The sequence below is a fragment of the Notechis scutatus genome, chromosome 4 (genome assembly GCF_049901735.1).
Source record: "Notechis scutatus isolate UNSWTSFEM ecotype Mainland chromosome 4, rNotScu1.2, whole genome shotgun sequence".
NCBI lineage: Eukaryota > Metazoa > Chordata > Lepidosauria > Squamata > Elapidae > Notechis > Notechis scutatus.
Genome location: NC_142012.1, coordinates 26,953,017 through 26,978,775, shown reverse-complemented (window position 1 = coordinate 26,978,775; position 25,759 = coordinate 26,953,017). Strand labels below are relative to the sequence as shown.

General features: G+C 37.2%; 1 protein-coding gene across 6 annotated transcripts in view; it reads left to right on the top strand.

The window, feature by feature from the left end:
- The first annotated feature begins 6,722 nt into the window (after window positions 1-6,722).
- The window catches only part of TRIM2 (tripartite motif containing 2), a 53,079-nt gene continuing 34,042 nt past the window's right edge, over window positions 6,723-25,759 (top strand). Inside the window, exons 1-2 of one of the 6 annotated variants that reach the window (XM_087963001.1) lie at window positions 6,833-7,018; window positions 12,353-12,476. The gene's annotated coding sequence lies outside the window, so the exon portion shown is untranslated. Of the gene's footprint in view, window positions 7,019-7,524; window positions 7,701-8,171; window positions 8,189-12,352; window positions 12,477-25,759 lie in introns of those variants that run through there. The other 5 variants (XM_026668741.2, XM_087963003.1, XM_026668743.2 and 2 more) reach the window with 5 other exon arrangements.

The following is a 25,759-nucleotide window of genomic DNA, read 5'->3' as shown; positions in this document are numbered from 1 at the left end:
TGCAATGTTGGCTACGCCTTGCCTTACCTTGCCATATATGAGGTGTAACAAATAAAAGGACGGGACTTCCTAGTGTAAATGGAAGAGCTTCTTGGTCCCAATTTTCTTGTGCTAAAAGCCAGATACGCTGAAGTTTCTATAGCATTATTATATAATTAATGCTTTATCAGACAGGTTATAATATTAAATCAAAGAGAATACATGCAGCTCAAGGTTCGAATTGTGGAGGTCTTCATTCTCTCTAAGCTTGGTTGTTTTCTTGCAGACATTTCATTACCCAACCTGGAAACATCATGAATGCCATCAATGCCAACATACATATTTATGAAGTTGTAAATGCTCCAACACTGGAAGTTTTAAAGAAGAGATTGGACCACCATTTCTCTGAAGTGGTATAGGGCTTCCTGCCTAAGCAGGGGGTGGGCCTAAAAGACCTCCAAGGTCACTTCCAATTCTATTATTCTATTATTATTATTCTATTCTGCTGTTCTGTTATTATTTATTTGGGTAATGAAACATATGCAAATAAAAAACAAAGCTGATGGAGCACCAAGAATTGCAGAGTTATAACATTTACATGAAAATTGCTTGGAATCTGCTTAAAAACTACAGTCAAGTTAACTGGTTTTGGTTATCAGATTTGATTTTATCAAAGCTAATGTCAGCTTTGGAAGCCATATTTTACTTAGAAGTTTTCACGCTGCCACATTTTAGTGCCTGGGAATTTGGGAGGGTGGACCTCACAGAGAGGTGGAAGTTTAGACATAACAACATTCTTCTTCTCAGTCAAGGACATGTCATCCTGCACCTGGGAAGGAGTGGTTGGAGGAATGTCTCCAGTTGGGACGATCAGTGATTGGACCATGTAATGGACTAGTAGGTGCAGGAGATGGGGTTTTGATTTTCAATTACGAAGGGAAAACCCGGAACTCTCAGATTCGGGTTTTCCCAAATGTTCCAATATGACAATTCTCATAAAATGGAACTTTAAGAAAATGTTTGTCTCAGAGCTTGTTGCATTGGAGTTTGTTACTTGGAATGCTGACAGCTAACATATGTTTAGCGACATATAAACAAAGAAATACTTTTTTTCTCTTCTTGTTGGAGTTCTGATATAAATGTTTTACATGCCAATTTCTGATGCAACATGATTTTTTAATTGCTATATTACAAAAGCATTTCAGTAATGTTACTTTCTTAATATGTTTGCTATAAAACCTATACTTACTTATCTTATATTTATGGCATAGATTCCACCATTGAAATTCATTAGGCTAGTTAATATGTATGTGAGGAAAATACAGAATATTGTCCTAACAGGGATAAGGAGAATAAGAGAAATATAAATTAGTGGTGTAGTCTGACAATGATCCTGTATGACAGACCAGTTAAAATCTTTTGATTTGTTTGGCAAAGAATGCAGAATTTCCAGAAACCTTCAGTAGCATTCTGTAAAAGTTGTTGACATAATTTAAAATAAACTCCTAGCTAAGGTTTAATTATACATATTTCAAGACTAGTCATATACTGGCTGCAAAAAAAAAAATTTTGATTAAAATATGTGAATAACAATGAAATATAGTAATTGGTAGTTGTAATTGTAGTTATAATAGCCTTATAATGGCCTTATCACTAGAGAGGTGTTATGTTCCTTCTTGCTTCAAATGCTCTATTATCATCCCAGTGCCAAAGAAGCCCTCATCAAGGAACTGAATGACTACAGACCAATTACTCTAACATCTGTAGTTACGAAAATCTTTGAAAAGCTAGTGCTGTCCCACCTGAAAACCATCATGGATCCACTGTTAGATCCCATGCAGTTTGCATACTGAGCAAATAGATCGACAGATGATACTGTTAATATGGCTCTGCATTACATCCTACAACAGCTTGAATCTTTAAAAACCTACACAAGGGTCCTCTTTGTAGACTTCAGTTCAGCATTCAATACCATCATTCCAGACATTCTTCTAACTAAATTAAACCAATTAGCGGTACTTGAACACACTTGTAAGTGGATCATAAGCTTCCTAACTGACAGGAAGCAGCAGGTGAAGCTAGGCAGAATCACATCTGATACCTGTACAATTAGCACAGGGCCCCCCCAGGACTGTGTACTATCTCCACTTCTCTTCTCCCTATATACCAATGACTGCATCTCAAATGATCCATCTGTTAAATAGTGAAGTTTGAAGATGACACAACAGTGATTGATCTCATTCAAGACAATGATGAATCCGCATACAGACAGGAGGTTGTACAACTTGCCTTGTGGTGTAACCACAACAATCTGGAACTGAACACACTCAAAAACCGTAGAAATGGCGGTAGACTTTAGAAGAAACCCTCCCATACTACCACCTCTTACAATACTAGACAACACAGTATCAACAGTAGAGACCTTCAAATTTCTAGGTTCTATTATATCACATGACCTAAAATGGACACCTAACATCAAAAAGGTCATCAAAAAAGCACAACAAAGAATGTTCTTTCTGCGCCAACTCACAAAGCTCAAACTGCCCAAGGAGCTGCTGATACAGTTCTACAGAGGAATCATTTAGTCTATCATCTGCACCTCTATAACTGTCTGGTTTGGTTCTGCAACCCAAAAGGACAGACACAGACTTCAGAGGATAATTCAGAGGACTGCAGAAAAAACAATTACTACCAACCTGCTTTCAGTCAAGGACCTGTATACAGCATGAGTCAAAAAGAAGGCTGTGAAAATATTGACAGACCCCTCACATCCCGGACATAAACTGTTTCAACTCCTTCCCTCAAAATGATGCAATAGAATACTGCACACCAGAACAACTAGACACTAGGACAGTTTTTTTCTGAAAGCCATCACTCTGCTAAACAAATAATTCCCTCAACATTGTCCAACTATTTACAAAGTCTGCACTACTATTACTATTAATCTTCTCATCACTCCTTATCACCCATCCCCTCCCACTTGTGACTGTATGACTGTAACTTTGTCACTTGTATCATTATGATTTATATTGACTGCTTCCTAGTATGATTTGATTGCTTATTGTACCCTATGACTATCATTAAGTGTTGTACCTTATGATTCTTGACTCTTGACGAATGTATCTTTTCTTTTATGTATACTGAGAGTATTTGCACCAAGACAAATTCCTTGTGTGTCCAATCACACTTGGCCAATAAGAATTCTATTCTATTCTATTCTATTCTATTCTATTCTATTCTATTCTATTCTATTCTATTCTATTCTATTCTATTCTATTCTATTCTATTCTATTCTATTCTATTCTTATAGCTGCTATAAAAATAACAAACATTTAATTCAGAGGAAATTATTATTCTAGGTAGCAAAAAAAGCCATAAGAATTCTGGTAGCAGCTTCTCTGACCAAAAAAAGATAAGCTTGTATTATAGACAAGCTTTTATGATCTACTGCATACATTTGATGAAGTATGCTGATAAATGTTTTTGGTAACATTTATTAACCCAAAAGGTACAACCAAATGCATTCTGAATTAACTCAGGCAATTAGAGATAGTTCTTGTTTAGCAACTGCCTTATTGAGCAACATGATAGCACTGTTCCAATATCTCAGGGGCTGCCACAAAGAAGAGGGAGCCAGGCTATTATCCAAAGCACCTGAGGGTAGGACAAGAAGCAATCCATGGAAACTGATCAGAAATTTCCTGACAGAACAATTAATCAGTGGAACTTGCCTCCAAAAGTTGTAAATGCTCCAACACTGGAAGTTTTTAAGAAGAGATTGGATAACCATTTGTCTGAAATGGTATAGGGTTTCCAGCCTAAGCTGGGGGTTGGACTAGAAGATCTCCAAGGTCCCTTCCATCTCTGTTAATCTATTCTATTCTGTATAGTTCTGTTTGCCGTTATGATGATGATGGAAAACTAACTTGGTGACCAATTCTTCCATGTGAGACCTTCATAGTTTGGTAAAGGTAAGGAAAGCTCAAGTAAGATTATAAGCACAGTTGTGATTTTATTTAGCAATCGCTTCACTGAATGACCAGGTTGATAGTTCCAATGGTAGCTAATAAACAAGTACGACATATAAATCAAATTAAAAATATAATAGTTACTCCATTAAAAATAACTGAAAAGAATTATTGATGAGAAAATATGAGAAAATATAACATACCAAATATGTTCAAAAATATTTACTTAGAACTGCAGCATATATTTCCTAGTCCAAAATTGTTCTAACTTTACTTGTAAGAAAAGTTTTGTCTAAATGAACAAGAGATAGAGCATCAAAAGGCATGTATGCCTTTCTGAACATAGAATTCAACAAGCCAAAACAGGTGTTACTTCTCACTAGTGCTGCACATAATGGCACCAGATGCTTAAGCTGTTTTTCAACCCTCATAATCTGTGTGGCATTTGAGATTCTTGGAGGCATTCTGCTTGTGATGCAGTCCCTGGATAATTATCTAGGCTTTATTACTGAAACAATCATCTTTTCAGTTATTAGTACCCATAATTTTTTTGCACATCAAAACCATCAAACATTATCTACATATACTATATGTACTAATTACTTATTATACTAATTACTTTGCATTCCAGAGATCAACCAGATGTACCACAGTGCTGTCTCATAGGCCCAAGGAAATTTTTCCCAACCACCTGCTCAGAATCAAGTGAATTTTTATCCTCCCTGTAAAAATCAGTGATAAGCATAAGTCTAAAATTGACCGGATAATTGTTTTGTCAGTGACAATGGATTGATGTTAATGTTGTCTGCATACAGATCACAAATAATTGTTCTGCCGTGAAAATCAGACTTAGCATATAGTTTCTCACATGAGTTGGTATCATGACAAGCCCAAAACTATTATGGCAGGAATATATTTGAAGGTTTCTACTTATCTCTTCTCTTCAAGGCACAACACCAGAGGTGGTATTCAGCAGGTTCTGACCAATTCTGGAGAACTGGTAGTGGAAATTTTGAGTAATTCAGAGAACTGGCAAATACCACCTCTGTCTGGCCCCACCCCCATCTATTCTCTGCCTCCCGATCCGAGCTGATTGGCTGGGTCTTCTTTTGTTGCCCTGCGCAGGAGAACAGAACTGGAAAGCAGGTTAGTGGGGTGGGGAGGGAATGGGATTTTGCAGTAATCTTCCCCTGGAGTGGGGTGGAAATTGAAATTTTACAATATCCTTCTCCTGCCACACCCACCAAGCCATGCCCACCAAGTCACGCCCACAGAACCGGTAGTAAAAAAATTTGAATCCCACCACTAAAATATCCCAGTACACAGAGGTTTGGGGAATATTCCAGGCAAGGTCAAAGAACTGAGCTAGGAAGTTGATTGAGCCAACAATGGGGTAGGAACTCACATTTGACCCAAACACTCAATTTCACACAACCTCACAAGATTACATCAAATAGATACATTTGCAGCTCTGTTTTTGAATGCTTATGTATACTAAAAAAAAGCATTGCAGAAGAAATTAGATATTGCAAACTGTTTCAAATCTGCTCTTAGAAGATGTGTCAGAGAAAAAGAGAAGTTGATTCCTAGCTCCAAATCCAAAGTTAACTAGGGGATGCACAAAATAGCGTATTAAGTCAGTTTATAATTAAAAGTAGTTATTTTCACCACACCATCTAAACTCTGCCATCTGGTTTAGCATCTTGTGGAAAAACAGCTGTCCTTTTAACTTGCTTGCTTCACTGATTCTGTCAACATATATTATGCATGTTCCCCTGTGACTTTAGTTTAAATTTTTATATATAGATTTTAAAAGTGTTGCAAAGCTACCATGGGAAAAGGAGAAACTGCAGCCTCTCCTTGACATTAGGATTTGGAAAAAAATTATAAGGGGAAATATTAAGTTTTATGTGACAGAGACTAATAACAAATGTCCAGGCTAAAGACTACATTTCCTAAATTGGGAAATTGAAAAAGCATAACAGAAGACAGTATACTGCACCACCAGCTTCAGGATTGTAACATGTACTCATGTGTGGTGAGCATATTTAATTGGGAAAAATAAAAGACAAACTTTTAAAAGGGGGTAAATTTGTAGGATAAAATAATATTTTCCTGGTCATATTTGCTTTACAAAGGAAAATTCAAGAGCAAAACCAAGAAAATAAATAAATGGAAAGGACAGCTTTCTGAAATAAAAGACGTGTGTGTGTGTGTTGTAGGTAGAAATAAAGTGCTAACACACTCTAGTATTTGAAGCATGAAGGGACAATATACAGCCCTCCAAATGTCTTTGAATTACAGCAGAATCTTCCTTTGTCAGTGCTTGATTAAGGATGATGGGAATTGGAGTCCCAAAACATTTGGAGGACCACTCAGGATGTTTTTGTACTGCAGTTGAATTGGTAAAAGAGATGTCTTCATTCCCTGTTTATGAAAACACTGGAGTAAAACTTTAAAATATTTCCTTTTTATATATTTGATTTAAAAACTATCTGAGCTGAGCAGTGTTAAATATATTCAGAAAAGAACCTAAGTTGGATATTTTCTAAGAAGGGACATGAAATCCTTTTTGATGTCGTTCCTTATGTGGCTTTTACCGCAATTACATTTCATGTAGAAAAAAAACATGGCCATTTTTCATGATTTGGTCCCCCCCTTCCCCCCCCCCGCCCGCTCCTTTTTAAAGCTTAGGATGCAAATGTCACATCTGCTTCAGAGGAGACGCCTTAATCTGGGACATATAGATTATGCAATGTTTCCATGGCAACCGTTGGGGGGAAATTTAGCTCTCTGCAGTTTCCACAGAAACTGTTCCCTGCAGAGACAGGTGCCTTGGAGGGAAGGGAAATGAAAGGCATCACGTGGTCACTGCAGCCCGGAACGGGGGGAGCGTTTGTAATGCGTGCTGTTTTCCATGCAGGGAGCGGGGTTTGTGGTTCTTTGCCTGGGCCTTCGTGGAGGCGCTGTGGTTGGGGAAAGCCACATTCCGGCAGACATCTGATCTCGAGCACGCCAGCTGTTAATGTGCAGCAGTTTAAGAACAATTTTTACATGGAGACATTCTATCGGTAAACGAAAGCGCCTTGTTTTACGCTTTTTATTTTTTATTTTATTTTTTTCCTAAAGAACCAGCAAGTAAGAAAGAAAGGATGATTCGGGATAGGAGATTCTTCTCTTTTGGTGGCTCTTTTGCATCCATGAATTAAAATGCATGTTTAGGAATCCCATTCATGTAGTCGGGGGTGGGGGTGGGGGACGAATTATTTGTGAATGTGAATGTTCTCGGTTAATATAATGCTTAATTTTTTTTAACGTTTCCATTCAGTCGTTTGAAAGATGCAATAGCATGACGCTTTTATTTAAACAAGGAAGGATTGTGGTTTCACTTGGTTTCATCAGAGAGGCAAAACGTAGCATTTCACTAAAGGCGTAATGCTGACAGATTAATGCACTGGCTATATATATGTATATATTTTTTCCCCGCCTCCTTTTCTCCATCCTTTTTATGGAGGAAACATCCTACCCTGGTTGTTAAACCTGACAGCTGTTTGGTGCACGCAAAGGGAAAAGCAGCAGGTAGAGAAGAGGAAGGATGGAAGCACGTAGGATTGAGTGGTTTTCAGAGGGCGACCTCCTTTTTTCCCTGGCCTTGGGCTTATATAAAAAGTGGCTTCAAAAGACCTTTTCTCCCTTTTGTTGTTGTTATTAATTGCCGGATCACTGCACAGATCACGCAAAACAATTGCAAATGTAAGTAAGTGTTTGTGGTTTCCTTGCTGATTTTTAGACTGTTAGTTAAGGGTAGTATTTTGGTTTGGATTCTTTCCCCACCCTATAATGTAACTAAAGTGTTCTTGTTGAAAAAGCAGTGGCATGAAAGGCGAAGACGAAAGCAGTTTTCTTAAAAGGAAGTACTGACCCGTCTTTCAATGGAATGATTTGTGATGCGGAAAATTTTGGGAGCTCTGCAGAAGAAGGAGTGATGTGCCACATTAATAGAAAGCAGATTTGTTGACAGAGGTGGAATGAAGAACTGGAGTCTTTTTTTTTTTTTTAGAAACCTGTAAGCAATTACTTATTCCATTGAGCAGGAATCTGTTAATCTAGTTGCCTGGTTTAAAAAAAATGAAAATGATTCAGAAGTGTTGCTGAGAAATTCTGCAAGATCTTGTGAAAAAACTGCAATAAATGGGCATTTATAATGCATGAGAAATGAAAAGAACAATGCCAGAAGGATGGTGAGCAGTGCTTTTGTTTTTATAATGAATCCTTTTGTAATTTTATAAAGGGAGGATGATCTTTCAGTTCCTCCCAAGCTTGAATGCTTAATACTAATGGTGCTTGGGAAACAGAAAAGTTGTTTTTTCTCAGTGATTTAGGCATGTGGTTTAATGGTAAGAATTTTAACCTTTTCCTAGGGATACATTTATTTATTACAAACTGGTATCAAAGATGGATTTCTGGCATATTTAATATATATGCATCCACAGTTTCATACTTGTACAATGACAATAAAGTTCTTCTAATTCTTCTAATTCTAAAACTCTTTTTGCTGGTTTGCTGACCTTTGCTTTTGTAATATACACCTACGTCAATCTGTGATTTTAAAATACAGAGCTTTCAATATTTCATTATATTAGAAACAAAGCCTATATGTTTGAAGTAATTCTTGTGTTAAATATATGTGTATTTGAAAATTATGCTCGGAATTCTTATACTTTCCTGTATGAAAATTGAAAAGAACGATACTAGAACAATGGTGAACAGTTTGCTCTAGTTTTATATCATGTTTATTTTAGGAATGTGTTATTTGCTGAACATCCATCCACTTCATCCTGTTTCTTAGCTATGTATGATACAATTTTTACATGGTTATTAAAAGAGGGATGCATGAGATGACAAGAAAGCAATGATGTCACAGTTTGAATGATGAAGTGAAATGTGCGGTGTAAATTTGAAAATATGCTATAGACAACAATTCAAAGTTATGGCAGCACTGAAAAAAAGGACATATACCAGTCCCAATATTATGGCCACTGCAGCATCTCCTACAGTCAGAATCCCTGCAGTCTCTTTGGATTATAACATCACAGCAAGATGTGTCATGTAATCATTTCAAACCTTGCCTGCCAGCCTCCCATAAGCAAGGTCAATGGGAAACTGGCAGGGAGGGTCTCAGATTGCTTTTTCTCCCAAGGAGCATATCCTTCTAAGGTCAGTAAAAGGAGGACCCAAAATTGTTGTGGGCAATATGCTGACTCTGTAAACTGCTTAGAGAGGCCTGTAAAGCATTGTGAGGCAGTATATAAGTGCTATTCCTATTTGTGTTATTCTGTGCCTTAAATTTCAATATCTTACTCTTTTTTTATTCTGTTATATACAATAAACATAGTATTGCTTAGCCTGAAAGTATTTATGTGCTGTACATATACAGGTAGTCCTAGAACAGGGGTGTCAAACTCATGTCACGGCTGCATCACATGACATATTGGGACTTTTTCCCCCTTCACTAAACTGGGCATGAGCATGGTCAGCACATGATGCATCCGGCCTGTGGGTGGGGTGTTTGACAGCCCTGGACTAGAAGTAAAAATGGTGCTGAAAAAAGGGACCATCACAGCATCCCTACAATCATGTGATCAAAATTCCACCAGTTTGTCAACCAGTATGTATTTATGATACTTGCAACGTTCTGAGGTCACATGATTGACATTTGTGATCTTCCTAAACGACTTCTGACAAGCCAGTGGGGGAGAGTTGGATTCATTTAATGACAATGTGTTTCACTTAATGACCATGGCTAAAAACATTGTAAAATGTATTCATATAATAGCATTGCTTAGCAACAGAAAGCATGATTCCCATTGTTGTGGTCAAAAGTCATGATCTACCTGTATGTACATGAAGTTTCTATAATTGTCTAAACTCAATTTCCCTCAATGTGGGAAATTTATATCTGCTGGTCCATATAATTATAACTTCCTAAATCCAAAGGACAATTTGATTTGGAATAAAAAGGCAAATGTTGAGGATTACAAGGCATCCTTTGCCAATTCAGTTTTGGCTATGCTGGCCAAGAGTTCTGGCCATTATCATCCTAACACATTTGGATGGCATAAAACTTTACCAGGATGCATTATTTTTTCCACTTTACCGGATTGAAAAAGAAACTTTTTTTATATTTTAAAAAATCTGTTTTGAGAATGTATCATCAAAATTGCATAAATGCCTGGAATTACATATGCTATATCATAAACTTTAGAATCTGAAATGATTGGGTTCATGCTAAGTCTGAATCATTCTAACTGTATTTAGGTCTTATTCAAAGGGATTCCGGTAAATAGTAGCCATTCTTCTTTCTATAGATAACAATAGCAGGAAGAGATAAAAAATGTGTGTAGTGACAAAGAAAAAAGGCTAACCTTGTCTCTTCTATGTAGTTGCAGTTGAGATAATTTGTATTCACAATTTGTTGTATTTAGTAAGGTTGAAAAAAATGGCAAGTTTGTTAGAAAGTCCTGTATATATGATTTTTCAGTTTGTTTTTCAGTGGATTTTGCAATTAGTTGCAGTTTTGTTGCATTGTGCACAAAGCACGCCTCTAAATTAATTCTCATTATGGTAATTACAAATATCCAATGCTGCAGTAATAGAAGTTCAACTGAGCAAGAATTAAAAACAAAACCAGATGTCATGTGGATGGCACCAGAATCTTCCCATGACATTTTACAAAAATCTTTGCTGAAAGATTGTATTGTTGTTGCTAACAATTGCTGGTCCTTAGGCAGGCTGAGCAATGGTGCTTTTGAGTAGAACAGAGCCAAGTGGAGCCTCTCCCTGCCCTGACATTATTGCTGCTTCCCCCTTTTCATGAACGCAACAAGCTGCCATCAAATGGAGCCCTCACCCACAGACAGAATGAAAACCAAAACTATAGCTTTGGCATTGTGTTTGCAAAATAGCCTTTCAGAAAGCAAGTAATACATTCCGACAGAAGTTAGGGCCATGGAAAAGATGCCTCAGAACATATTCAGGCAGTTCAAAAAAAAAGTATGAGTTCATTGTATATGCTGCTGATACATAATTACAGTTTAATTGCTAGTGGTGTTATGTCAATTTCCCAAACAAGTCAAAATTGTTAGAATTGTATCTACTTGTTCACCATATCTAATCTGGTACCCAGAAGCCTGATGAAATATGTGAATGTCAATTATGTCATCTAGTTATTCCACCAGAAACTCCGATTGATTTGAGGAATGTGTGATTTGTAAAGTCACAGTTATGAAACAGTCATTCATTCTATCCTAGGAAGTAAAGGAAAGCTAAAATGGTCGTGGTTTTACTTCGCAACAGTTTCATTTTAATGACTGAGTTGCCAATCCCAACTGTGGTTGATAAACATGGACTACCGGCCTTAGGAATTGATATTCAACCTATAGTCTATATATTTTGGACCATAAATCTTAGCCATCTTATTTAGGGGGTAGCAGTATGCAAAATATTGAGAATTCAATCTGGTTTGCATACAATTAGGGGAATAAGTGGGTTTTCTCAGTCTTCCATTATCTTTTAAGAATAATATACCATTTTTTAATCAGAAATTAACCAAAGAGGCTGATCGTTGGCTGGAACTGCCCCATAATACACTGTTAATAATTACAAAGACTATTGAAATCATTTTCAAAATGAACTTGAAGCACTGATTTGAGTTTGAAATGTTTCCAGGCTTACAGAGATAGCCAGTCCCAAATGTGAAACCAAGCCATTTCAACTTTGAAATGTTTTACAGAATTCCCTGAATGCTTCCCTGATAATTTTTCCTATTTTTCTTGGAGGATTCCTCTAGTTCAAGGGTGAGCAACTTGGGCCCTTTTATGACCTGTGAACTTCAGCACCCAGAATTCCTGAGCCAGCATGTTCCTAAAGGGGCCATAATTACTCACCCCTTCTGTAGTGGAAGACTAGTCTGAGAAACAGTGGCCAAAATCACAGCATGGCATTCGTTACCAAGGTTTTGGCAATTTAAAGCTGTAATCTAAAATGCTCTGGTAATTTTCAGTGCAAAGTAAAATGTCCCACAATCTATTTATACTTTCAAAAATCTATTAGAATAACAGGAAACATTACGTAATGGCCTGTCATATCAGAATTACAGCTGACGCCTTCCATAGAATGATTTGTATTTTCCCTGTGCAAAGCATTTTTAGCTCCTATTCATTTACGAGCAGGCTGGCACAATTATTCTTGTGGGCTTTTCTCATTCCCCCACTCTCCTTTTAAGAACGAAACACTATATCTTAACCAAACAGTTGCCAAAGAGACTGATCATTGGCTGGAACTGTCCCATGAGAATAAGTCCCACCTCTTTGGTTGTGCTGACAAGCTGTTTATGTTTTTGCAAGGGTACTCTTTAACTCGGCCTCATGATCGCTATAATGGGACCAATTGTCTGAATGCTGCTCAGAGCAAACTCTTTCCCCCAAAGAGACTGTATTTCAATCCCTGGAAAGACATAATGGAATGCCTGTAAGTAAGCTTTGAATTATCTCTCTCTCTCTCTTTCTCTCCCACTCCCCAGCACTACTTCTTTCTTCTCTCTTTCTTATATATTTCTGGAATTGGAAAAATCCTAAAAATATTTTAAAAGCTGGATTTGGGCACTTTGTGACATTTTTGTTGGTCTATTCCGGAAGGATCTCTTAAATTGGAAGAAGAATATTACTTTGTGTTCAATGACATGCTTGTTAAAATGTCCATCAAACAACTATGAGATTATCTTGCAGGGAAGCAGTAGGAAAAACAGTGACATAAATTTAATAGGACACAGTGATTAAAGATAACATTTAAAAAGAATTATGAAAATGATCATGAGGAACTTCTCTAAAGCCTTTGAAGGAAAATATATTGATGTGTAGAAGAACATCACAGGATTGTTCTGTGCCTATGCTGGGATGTGGGCATAGATTATGATAGGAAATTAACATATTCCTTTTAAAGGAACTGAGCTTTAACTGTGGCATTATATGATGTATTTCTAACATCAAATGGTCAATGATATGTCATATCAGATTAATTCATCTCTCAAAGTTTATGAAACATTTTTGGATTCTTACAAAACAATATTCTGAGGTTAAACTTTCTTAAACATTTGGAATAAGAAAAACATTTATATAATTTTACAAAACAAAATGTGAGTTCTTGATAGAGTTATAAAGTTAATAGAAAACATTAAACCATTTTATAAACTTAAAATTTTATTTTTTAAAAAAGGTATCTTATTAAAACAAATAATATAAATAATATATGATCATAGTACTGTAAATTAGAAAATAGATAATCCCTCAAATCTAGATTAAGTGTTTTTTGTAGTTTATGAAAACCAAATTCCCAGATTGACTCAATATATAAGGATAATTTACTACCCAGAGATGAAATATACACCACTGATTTAGAACTTTAGAAATTGTGCCATGTAATATAGAGCTGAAAGTGTATTCAAGTTTATATGAGTCTAAGCACATGGATTGAAGTGCAAAAACTGGCTTCAGCATCACCTCAAACGCATCCCTATCTCCACAAACATATGCAGCTTATATAAAGCCGAAAGGCCTGTAGAAAGGGAGATAAGGAAACACTTGTATTTCCTGACATTCTTCATGTTTGCTGCAGCATCAAAACATGGCTTGTCTGTATGGGGAAGGATTTAGTGAAAAATGAATTCGTGTTTCCAAAGAACACAACTTGTGCTTTAAAAAAACACTTTATCTTGTTTCCTCAGGAAGTAAAGCAAATTAACCATATTAATTTTCCTCTAATAATGCCTTCAGCACTCCCTCTTCTCTGACTATTATAATTTATTAGAGGTGGTTACATCCAAGTTCTGGAATTTTTATTAAACATACAAAGCTATGCATTTTGCAAACTGAACTAAAGCCATATATTTTTGTGAAAGAACATATAGTATGTTGAAATAGAACATTACTTTAAAAAATGACAAATTCATTAAGAATATACTTGGCAACAATATATTATCTTGTGAATAATTTCCACAGTCCATGTGACACTGTCACTTAATAAATCAGGCTGAGATGATGACATATAATCAAAATTAGAACAGAGAGAAGATTTTCAAAGTCCCAGAGAAGCACTAGACCCTAGGTTTATAGTCAAGGGCATTGAACACGTCTTCCATTTTACTGACTGTTCACAATTTATTTGGCTTTTATTTCTAACCAGAAATAAAGCTGTTTTAATTGCCCTTAATAAGGGACATGGGATCTGAAGCATATTAGGCTGCACAATAAACTTTTCATGGGCAACCTGAAGCTACTCTGATAGCATTGGCACACTAAAGTAACTGCTTTTACAATAGCAGTGCCCTACTGTGCCATTTAGTTTCCCAGAATACCTCTCATTTAAGGCTACTCCAGGACATTGGGGAATTTAAATGGGACTAGATGTAATTAGGATGTGCTGCTTGGAACATGTCCTTTTATCATTTTTTAAGATACAAAGACATGTACCATAGGCTCCATGCTCTGATACTTGAAATGCAGGTATCGTATCTAAAAATATTGGTAATGGTGTTGGCTATAGCTGTGCAAAACCAATAGTTGTAGGACCTGAAAGTTTCTGATTGTAGGATTCCAATAGCATTTGGCTGTTTATTGTGAAAAGCAGGATATAAGTTCACCAAGGTATAGTTTTAGTGGCACAGAACAGAAACTAAGTATACAGAAGTTTCAGATTCAGTTCCTGGAATTTCTAGGCAGGATTGAGAAAAGGCTGTTGTATAAAAATCTTCGAGAGCCATCACCATTCAATACAAATTTAAGTTCTCAGTTTGGTACTCTTCCCCAATGTCTGTCAAAGATGAATAAGAAAAGCTCCCAAATATTCTGACATCTGTTTTCTAACTTGAGTTCTTTGCTCTTTGATAATTCTCAGACTTTTAGCTTTCTATGTTTTAAATAATGCAAAATAGTTGAAAACCATATATTGCAGGCTAGAAATGTGGGGAATTGTAATTTTACATATCTAATAGGTGATGAGGTTGGGAAAGTCTGCTGATTAGTGTCAACAGACCTGATATAGAGTATATAAAAATGCAAAGCTAAATATTCTTACTTGTGGCTTAGCGTGTGACATTAATGATACTTTAAAAAAAATTGACTGATAATTGCTGATGTTCATACAGTAAAATAAAGTTTTGTTATAAATCCTTCATCTGAACAAGCTGTTTTTGTAATGATGTATGCCTGCTAAATGTAAGACAAAATCAGGATGGTACAAATGCCAGCTCATTTAATTCAGCTTATTTTTTTGCATTGTACCATCTGTGATAATTTTTCCAGTTTCCGATCTGCCTTTTATATTAAAGGCAACCATCTGGAAATCAGAAACCCCTAATGATCCTGTGTAGCTTACTTGATTGCTTTCATACATCTGCATATAAACCTAATTGGGGACTAGCTCCTTTTGTGGCTAAATTCTACAGAACTGGGGCATGGGGTGTTACATTTCATGCCTTCTTGAATATTTTAACAGAGAGTTCTGCCTCTGACAGTCTTCATGCCATATCAGTCAGCTATTGTAATTCCAGTGAATTGTGAGATATACTAAGGATGTGATGCAGCATTTGCATGCTTTATTCTTTTCATGATTACACAATACAGCAGACAGATTTTCACTGATGGGTAATATTACACCATTACTCCTCCTAGCCCATGTCAAGTTTATCCCATGCACCCGGTTTCTAGCTCTGCTTCAGACTTTGTGCTTTCTGACATGAGCTGTCTTTCATACCAGATGGTTTTTAACACTTCTTTCTATTTATTAACAGTTCCTGCTCCAATTGGCCATAGTGCCTGGCATTCCCCCTTCCTAGCCTAACCGTGTACAGCTGGTTGGCAGTTAATCCCATGATAGCTGTTATGATAATGAAATATTTCCAACCCAAGAAGCTCATGCTCCATTCAACCCTTTCATCTTCCTGTGGGCATTTTTTAGTTTCTCTCTAGGCTGGGGAAAACATATTCCCCTTGCTTTTCTACATCCTGTCTACAATTGAGCAAACTTTCCTTTCCTTTTTCTTAATTTTTAAGCTACAACATGGGACATTATTCAAGTGGCAGCCATTCTTTGGATTTACAAAGTGGTATAGAAAGAGCCATCGTTGATTGCTTTGGTTTAAAAAAAAACTTAGATCTGCTTTAGTGTCTGTTAAGCCTGGATTCCCCAACTAAGGAAAACAAACTAAACAGAACGTGCAGCGAAGTCAGATAGGAAGACAGGTAAATGTGTGAGATAAGTTTTCTAGTTAACACGCAGTAAAAATACAGATACGCTTGTGCTATCAAAAATATTGTTTATTCCATTTAAGAATTATAGCATAGTCAAATAAACGGTCCATTAGTCATATATCAATTTCAGTCAAGTCTTGCCGGGGATACTCTATTTGCCAAAGTCCGTGTTGAATAGCCAATGTCAGTTCACTTACAATAAATCAGTCCAATCTTTTTACTATCTCTCCGTTGAGAAAAATCAACACTCCTTCTTCTCTCCCCTTTTCAGCAAGAACGCAGTCATCAATCCATTCAGTAATTAGGGATCATTAAGCCAGAGAGAGAGAGCTGCAATTGCCTCGCTTCTTATATAGTGCTTTTACAACCACACCCTTAATTACATTCTTGCAGTTAAAGTTACACACACTTTAACTAACAAACCATGATACCATATTTATTATTTTTACCCAAACCAGTTAGGGTAAACAATGTTATCCCTAACAGTGTCAAAGAGTAATATGTAAGAAAAAGGGGATATGTGTACAAACATCTAGAAAAGCAAAGGAAAGTCGTCAGAGTAGTAAAGAGGAAACAGATCCTAAAAGGAAAAAGCTGGCACCAGTGCACTGATCCACCTAGGAGCCAACCAGTGACACACAGGAGAAGAACCAACAGGCATTGCTGTGAGCATAATCTGAACTAAGGACTAGTCCAGCCCTGTGGCAACCTCACCGCAATTCAGAAGTGGATTTTATGAAGTAGCCTTAAGAAACACATATACCATGGAAGAGAGGCTGCTTTGGCTGCAATGTGGAATAGTCCTGTATATAAGATCAACTGGGAGGATGCAGGATTTAGCTTTTACTTTAAATTTCAGTCATTTCAATAATAATTTGAGAAATCTAAAAGAAAGTGGTGTATGCTGTGTGCTCAGTCTGGTTCAGCATTGATTTCACAGGATATTTTTTTGACTTTCTTGGTGAGATTTACAGGAGGTCCTCAACTTACAACCACAATTGAGACCAAAATTTATGTTGCTAAGTGAGACATTTGTTAAGTGAATTTCCCCCCATTTTACGACTTTTCTTGCCACATTCGTTAAGTGAATCACTGCCATTGTTAAATTAGTAACATGGTTGTTAAGGGAAATATGGCTTGCCCATTGACTTTGCTTGTCAGAAGGTCGCGAAAGGTGACCACATGATCCTGGGACATTGTTGTGGCTAATCTTCCACCGCTTCTTGCAATCACCTTTCCCAATTTTCCAGGCACTAAATGTGGCAGCCTCAAAGCTACAAAGGAAAAAAAATGGCTTCCAAGGCTGACACACAGGGTGCTTAGATCTGGTCTGTGGGCCTGCCCTGGAAACAGTGAAAGACTGGCATGCGGTCCCTCTGCCAGCAAAAATGGAGGTTGGGTACGTTCTCCCAGGATCCATTTTTGGCTGTGACAGCCTCCCTGAGCTTTATTTTCACTGGCTGCAGGAGGCCGTTGTAGCCAAAAATGGAGCGAGGGTGGGCCACACGCAGCCCGCCTGAGCTCTGTTTTCACTGGCAGAGGGCTGCAGGAAGCCATCGCGGCTGAAAACAGAGCTTCTACAAGTGAGCTGGCCATGCTCCCCTAGCCATGCCTCCCTGCTCCCCTGAGGTCAAACCCAACCCACATGTGACCCTCAATAAATAGAGTTTGACACTCCTGATCTACGGTATATAGAATGTTTCTCTTTTTGGTTTATAAATATATATATGAATGGTTTGAAAGATAAAATACAATATCGCTTTCAGTTAAACATGTTCAGTTATATTCATTGCTTAATTTTCTCGTTTTACATTATTAGCATGTGGTTCAAGCAGAAAAAAATAGGTATTATATGAAGTCTTACAGCTTCATTGCTTATGATAAAGAATTTTTTAAAATATTTTGCTGCTTGCATTTTGAAAGTGATGTAGTTAATCTTCTTTTGCCACTGCTTTTCTAAACGCTATAAAAGTTCTTTGCATTAATTTTCACCGATGCCTTATTTGAAAGTGTTAAAAAAAACACTTCCGTTGAGATTTCTGACAGTAATTCTGCTGGGTTGTGAGTGTGAAATATGAGATGCAGAGAAGGACAGGAAAATGTCACTCCTTCAATGGCTGGCTTTTTGGGTGGGGGAGACAGAGTTTTGCCCTATGTGAGGTCAGAAGAAACAAATGAAGGATAAAAAATATTTTGTATGGCTAGAATAGATCAGAATTTTATTTTTTAAAAGAAACTTTCATTAACTCATTTTTGCACATTACTGTAGTTTATAAATAGATTGCCCCCCCCCCGAAATACAAACTCTTAGTAACTTGGATTATCTTCAGAGTAAGGCCGAGATAAGCATCTTAGCACCTTCCAACCTGTATCTATACCAACATAGGCTGATGGGAACTTAAGTCAAAAATTGGAGGCATATTGTTGCCCTTGCAAGTAGTTCTCGACTTACGGCCATTTATTTAGCAACTATCCAAAGCTACAATGGCATTGTAAAAAGTTACAATGGCTAATCCTCATATTTACAGCATTGCAGCAGCCCCACTGTCATGTGATCAGAACTTGGGTGCTTGGCAGTAAGCATGTACTGTCTTTCCCTGAAAATAAGACCCTGTCTTATATTTTTTTTGCCACCGAAAAAAGGCACCAGGTTGTCAGCTTTAAAATTCAGCTGTCACATTTCGGGGGGAGGGGGGGAGGAGTTGAAAAGTTCAGTGTTATTCTGTATGTCATATTAAGAAATTCCAGTTGCAGTTAATTGGCTCTTGTGATTTATGAAGTGTAGAAGTGGGAGGAGAGAAGGTGGATTCTGTGTAATGCCCGAAAATAATTTCACTTTGGGAAATTGCCTTTGACATGCCAGATCTGTTTCTAAATAAATCGGAGAGAAAATATCTCGGAGTGATTGATATCATGGATACTTTCTGGATGCCTTACACAGGTCTTATTTTCAGGGGATGTCATCCACTGACTAACCTCACTTGCGCGCGTCACTCCCGGCCTCCTTTTCGCTGTCAGAGGACTTCAGGAAAGCCGGCAAGGCTTTCCTGAAGGCCTCTGCAGCCAATAACAGAGCTCCAGGTAGATCTGGAGCTTTGTTATCAGCTACAAAGGCCTTTAGGAAAACCTTCTGCCAGCCTTGCCAGCTGCAGAAGAAATGGGCCGGCAAGGCAGTTGTCAGGGTGTGCGAGGTCTGGCTACAACTGTCCAAAGGTAAGTAGTAGGGCAGCTCCACTCCCCTATCCCCACCCTAGCTTAATTTTTACCCCTCCACTCTGGACTGGGCAGGAACTTGATTAGGGCTTATTTTGAGGGTAGGGCTTATATTGGGCGCACATGTAAAAATCAGGCTAGGACTTACTTTCAGGCTAGGTCATATTTTTGGGGAAACGGTATTTAGAATGGTTAAAGTATGCAGAGGGGAGGGTCATGTGATCTCCATTTGGGACCTTCCTAGGGGGCTTCTACAAGTGAAGTCAATGAAAGAGCCAGATTCATTTAATAACTGCATGATTCACTTAATGACAGCATTAATTTGTAGGATTGTAAACATAATAAAGGTCGTAGGATATAAATTAATACAATTGGGTCCCAAACAATGGCTTGAGTGACAGTTGTAATAGCATTTGAGCCTAACTGTACAATAATAAGTATTATTCAGTAGTTCGTTCCATTGCATTTATCACAATTTGTTCCCCTATGTTTTTGTACTAAATTAAAAACAGTAGAGATAAAATGCTTGGAAGTCTATCTTTAGTTTACATTCTTTGTTATCGGCATACTGCAATAAACATAGCTTGTTGAAATCAAACCACAGCTGATACCAATGTTGTCTGCTTCAGTTAAAATTAAAAAGCTCCTACCAAATATTTTTAGAATAAGTGATGGAGCTGACATATGATCACCATCTCACTGAAAATCCCAATTAAACACAGTATGTTGCACACTTGTTGATTAGATGCACATTTATATAGCCACAAATTTAATACATTATTGACAAATATAAAGGATATGAAGATGCTAAGGAATAAGAACTCACAAATTCAACTACTAATTTGGTTCACTTCTATTCATATAAAGGTCTCTTAAGTAACACATAGTGTTAGATTATGTTTAATAACTATAAGGGGATGTTTATGAGTCAAATAAAGTTAATAGCATTTGTTGTTTTTACAATTTTAATACTTTTATTTATATAATTAGGCATTTTAGTTTTTTGAAATAATGATCCCTAATGGATCACAGCTTCTAGAAACACTAATGTAATACACCATATTATTATACTAGATGCAGGCATGATATTCTTCCGATTAAAATCGGAATTCCGATTTTTTGGGGAATCGCCCCCTCCTTTCCCCCCACCCCTTCTTCTCCTCCTTCCCCTCCCCTCGGAGGCCCCGAGTCAGGAGTTGCTGGCGCGGCTCCGCGCGGCTCCAGTCCCGCGTTGCCTCAGGAAGGGAAAGGCAAAAAGGAAAAGCCGCGGCGGCGCTTTGCAACGGCAGCAGCAGCTCCTGGTTTTGCCTTTCCCTTCCCGAGGCAACGTGGGACTGGAACCGCGTGGAGCTGCGCCGGTGGTAGCAACTCCTGACAGTCCCAGCCGGATACCTGAGCGGAGCCCGGGCGGTGCGAGCGGAGGCTGCTGAGCAGCAGGAAAAGGGAGCTGGGCCAGCCACAGACCAGCCTCCGTGCAACACGCCGCCGCCCAGCCCCGGCGAGGGAAAGCAGCGGGCGCTCCCCAGGCGCGCGGCGGGGGGTCTCTTTTGTCCGGCCCCGATTTTTTTTCCAGAGCGTAATATCATGCCTGTAGATGCAATAAATGAGCAAAGAATGGATTTTGTGTAAGTCTCCTATTCTCTCTTATGTGGTACAGAGGAAACCAAATACTATATTGATAAATTAAGAGCAAAGTTAATCTCAGATATGTAAAATATGCAGTTTTGGAATTTCCTATCTAATTTTTTTATTCCTTGGTGAATTTTCAAACAAACAAACTTAGTGCTTTGTTATATTGAGACAAAAAGTGATAGAAAAGTTCATTAAAAGTTTGTTATGGACAAACTAAATTGAGAAATAAAGAACTATAATCACAGTAACATAGTTTTCAGATATATATTTTTTAACCTGTACATGGTTTTTATTTTGAGCCCTCTATTATTCTTTTCTGCTAGTTTTTTTAGTTACTGCCTCTTTTTTAAAAAAAATCTGAATAAACTGATTTAAAAATTGTTAGGAATATTTTTATTATTTTTGAAATGTAGTGTGAAATAACATAATTTAATAATCTCAGAAAAGTAGAATACATTAAAAATTGGATTTTTATATACTTTTAAGAAAGATAATTCTAAACTTTTTTTAAATAAATGTTATAGCATTCTTATCCCAAAATTACTGAAAATTGGAAATTTTTATATAGCCTATTATTGACTAATTGGTATGGTAAGGTATGATGAAATGGTAGTTTGGAAAAATTTACTAATGAAATGACAATACTGACTTCTGAGAGGAGTTATATTTTTATCACATCTGAAAAGTTTATACAAGGATGTTAGTAATGACTGTTCTGATAAATTAAGTATTATGTGTAATCTATAGTTGGATAGTGAAATATCTTTTTCTGGGCTATTGTACTCAAGGTTGGGTTTTTTTTTGTTTGCATTACAAGAATATTAACAATGAAAAAATAGTAAACACAAAAATCCAAATAAAAATCCAAATCCAAACACAAAAAGCTACAGTTATGGAATATGGAGTTTTTGGGTACCATTAATCCTCAAAAACCATACAAGTGATATTTTTACCTACTTTGAGGTAGTCTTGAGACTCACAGATATTTATGCTTTAGAGCAGGGCTGTCAAACTCGTGTCATCACAGCATCGTCACATGACATATTGTGACTTTTTTCCTCTTCGCTAAACTGGGCATGGGCGTGGCCAGTGCGTGACACATTTGGCCTATAGGCTGTGAGTTTGACACCCCTGCTTTAGAAAGTAAACTATTCCAGAGGGAAGCTGTTGCAGAAAAGGCCCACTATTGGATCACCTTATACCACAACTCCTGATATGGGTACCCTAAGTAGATGCTCTGTGAATGTCAGTGATACTCAGATCTCAATCCATAGAGCATATTATACGTAGCAACCAGCAGCTTGAATTGCACTTGGAAACCCAATGGTGCAGCTCTCGTGGTAGTAGTGTAATCTTGCTACATTCTGGATCAGCTGAAGTTTGTGGGTAATGTTCTTGTATATCCTCATGTACAGCAAATTATAATCCAATCAAGAAGGCAGGTCATGAATAACTTATATCCAGTTCATTCTGCTCCAGGCTGTAGCTGGGGAACTAATCAAAGCTAGGCAAAATTCCTTTTGGTCACAGTTTTCACTTATTTTTGAGTAGGAGCCTTGAGTCCAGGAGAACATTTCATTTCAGATCATTCTGGAAATGAATCCCATTAAGAGCCAAAAATACTGTTGTCTCTCTGGATCAACAATTTCTACATCTTGCTTGAGTTGAGTATCAGTCTGTTTTCCCTATCCTGGCTTGTGCTGCTTCCAGAAATCATATGACTTGTACCACATTTCCCAATGAGCCTATGTGGAGATACATGTCTGCATGTACAACCTATCACATTCTTCCATGCTTTATAGGAAGTCCTTGAGTTATGAACGCCCTTGGAACCAGCATTTATATTGCTAAAATGGTTATAAAGCAGGATGTCACATGACTGCATTCTTTTTATTTATTTATTAAACTTATTTTCTGTCCATCTCGTCTAGAGGTGAATAGTTTGTTCCAATGTATTTGTATAATTATTTTTTATTCTGCCTGAAATAATTCAGCAAATCTTGTCTGCATTGTGGTTCTGCAGGATATTTTTCTCAGGGGCTTACTACATTTCTTATCATATACTGCTTCATTATTTAATAATTTAGTATAATACTATTTCAGAGATGAAAAATTTAGTATTAAAAAAAAACTTTTCCAGAACATTGTGCAATAGAGAGACACAGAGAGAAAAAACAGAGAAAGAATATTATAATGAATTGGGATACAAACAGTTAGGGTCAGGTAACACAATATCAGAGCTGTCAAACTGGTGGCCCATGGACCGGATACGTCATACGCAGGCCACAGCCACCCCAGCTCCGTAAATGGGAAAAACTTCACGAAACATCACATGACAGCAATGTGACACTGAGTTTGACACTCGTGCGTGATATTAATATGGCACTCATGGAAAAAGGGAAAGAGTAAGGGCGATTATCTCTATTGGAAGCAGTGCCTAGGTGAGAGAAGAGTTAAAGAAATATTACCTGTTTTATATTAGAACATCAAAAGTACTTCTAGACCAAGCATTTAAATGTTCCCCCATCATACTATTTATGAGACTGGATATTTTGTTTTACTAGTTTTCTACATAAACCTCTTTTTTATTGATGCTGCATGTTGTTAAGATTCATATATTATGAAATGGTGGTTTAATATATTATTTTAAGCCACAATCATGATTTACAACTGATACCATGGCATAGTGCAATATGCAAACTTGCTAGCTGACTTTATTCAGAAATTTTAAAACAATCCAGAAGAAAGTATTTTATTTTATTTATTTATTTATTTTTGACAATTGCTTACAAGATAATAGGTATAAGTAAAAACAGTTATGAATACATGGATACATATAAGAAAAAAATAAAAGAAACAATAGGATAGGGATGGTAGGCACATTGGTGCACTTATGCATGCCCCCTTTAGACCTCTTAGGAAAGGGGTGAGGTCAATAGTAGACAGTCTAAGGTTAAAGTTTTTGGGGTTTGGGGAAGAAACCACAGAGTCAGGTAGAGTATTCCAGACATTGACCACTCTGTTGCTGAAGTCGTATTTCCTGCAATCAAGTTAGGTGCGATTAACCTTGAGTTTGTATCTATTGTTTGCTCTTGTGTTGTTATGGTTGAAGCTGAAGTATTCATTGACAGGACATTGCAATGTATGATTTTATATACTATACTTAGATCAGACCGAAGGCAGCGTAGTTCTAGGTTTTCTAGGTCTAGAATTTTGAGTCTGGTGGCATAAGGTATTCTGCAATGAGTAGAGGAGTGGAGAACTCTTCTTGTGAAATATTGTTGGACTTTCTCAACTGTGTTAATATCAGATACATAATGTGGGTTCCAGACTGATCAGTTGTATTCGAGTATTGGTCTAGCAAATTTTTTGTATGCTGTAGTTATTAGTGTAATATTACCAGAGAAAAAGCTACGTAAGATTAGGTTAACAACTCTTAACGCCTTTTTGGCTATGTAGTTACAGTGGGCTCTAGCACTTAGGTCATTAGAGATAAGTACTCCAAGATCCTTGACAGAGTTTGGATCATCAACAAGGTCTTGACTATTCAGCCTGTATTTTATTTCTGATTTTTTTTGCCAATATGTAAGACAGAGTATTTATTTGTTGAGATTTGAAGTTGCCATTTGTTTGACCATTCTGATACATAGTCAAGGTCTTTTTGAAGGGTAGCAGTATTGTCTGTGGTGTTGAATAGCTTTACATCATCAGTGAAGAGAACACAGTTGCTCTTGATATGATTACAGAGGTCATTTATGTAGGGTATGAAAAGAGTTGGTCCTAGAACACTGCCTTGGGGGACACCACTGTTGACAGGTACAGAATTTGATAGGGCGCTCCCAATTTTGACTATTTGTTGTCTGTTTGACAGGAATGCTTCTATCCAGTTATGCAGTTGTCCAGAGATACCATAAGATTTTAGTTTTAGGAGTAGTTTGTCGTGTACCACTGAATCAAAGGCTTTACAGAAGTCTATGTAGATTGCGTCTATTGCTTTGCCCTGATCGAGTTGTGTCGTCCATATGTTTTTGCAGTGTAAGAGTTGCAGATTACAGGATAGTTTTTTCCTAAAACCAAATTGTTTATTAGAGAGTAGGTTGTTTGTCTCTAAGTGGAGGATGATGGCTTGGTTAATAATAATTGATTCCATGACTGGAATGACGCATCATAAAGAGATTGGTCTGTAATTTTCAACTAGGCTGGGGTCTCCCTTTTTGAAGATGGGGATAGCCGTGGCTTGTGACTATAGTTTTGCCAAGGAGCTGGTCCTGAAAGATTTTTCAAAGATTATGCTTAGAGGTTCGGCTATGGCAGTGGATAGCTTTTTTAAGAAGTAGGCACATATTCCGTCCGATCCAATAGATAGAGATGGTTTTAGATTGCGTAGTGCTTTTTCAACATTGTCTTTTGTAAAATCGATATGTGTTAGATCATTGTAGTTGTCTGTGGTTCGACTAGGAAATACTGGGCATGAGCCATTACTGTTTACTTTGCTGTTCAGTAGTAGCAAATCATTTCAGAATAGACACAGTCAGCAGCTACGAGTCAAGTTTGGCTCAAGTCCTATTTTTAAAATAAATCAATCACCACACTGACAGGTCTTTCTCTGAATCAGTTCATTCAGCAAATATTAGAACTTAGTTTTTTATTTATTATGAATAA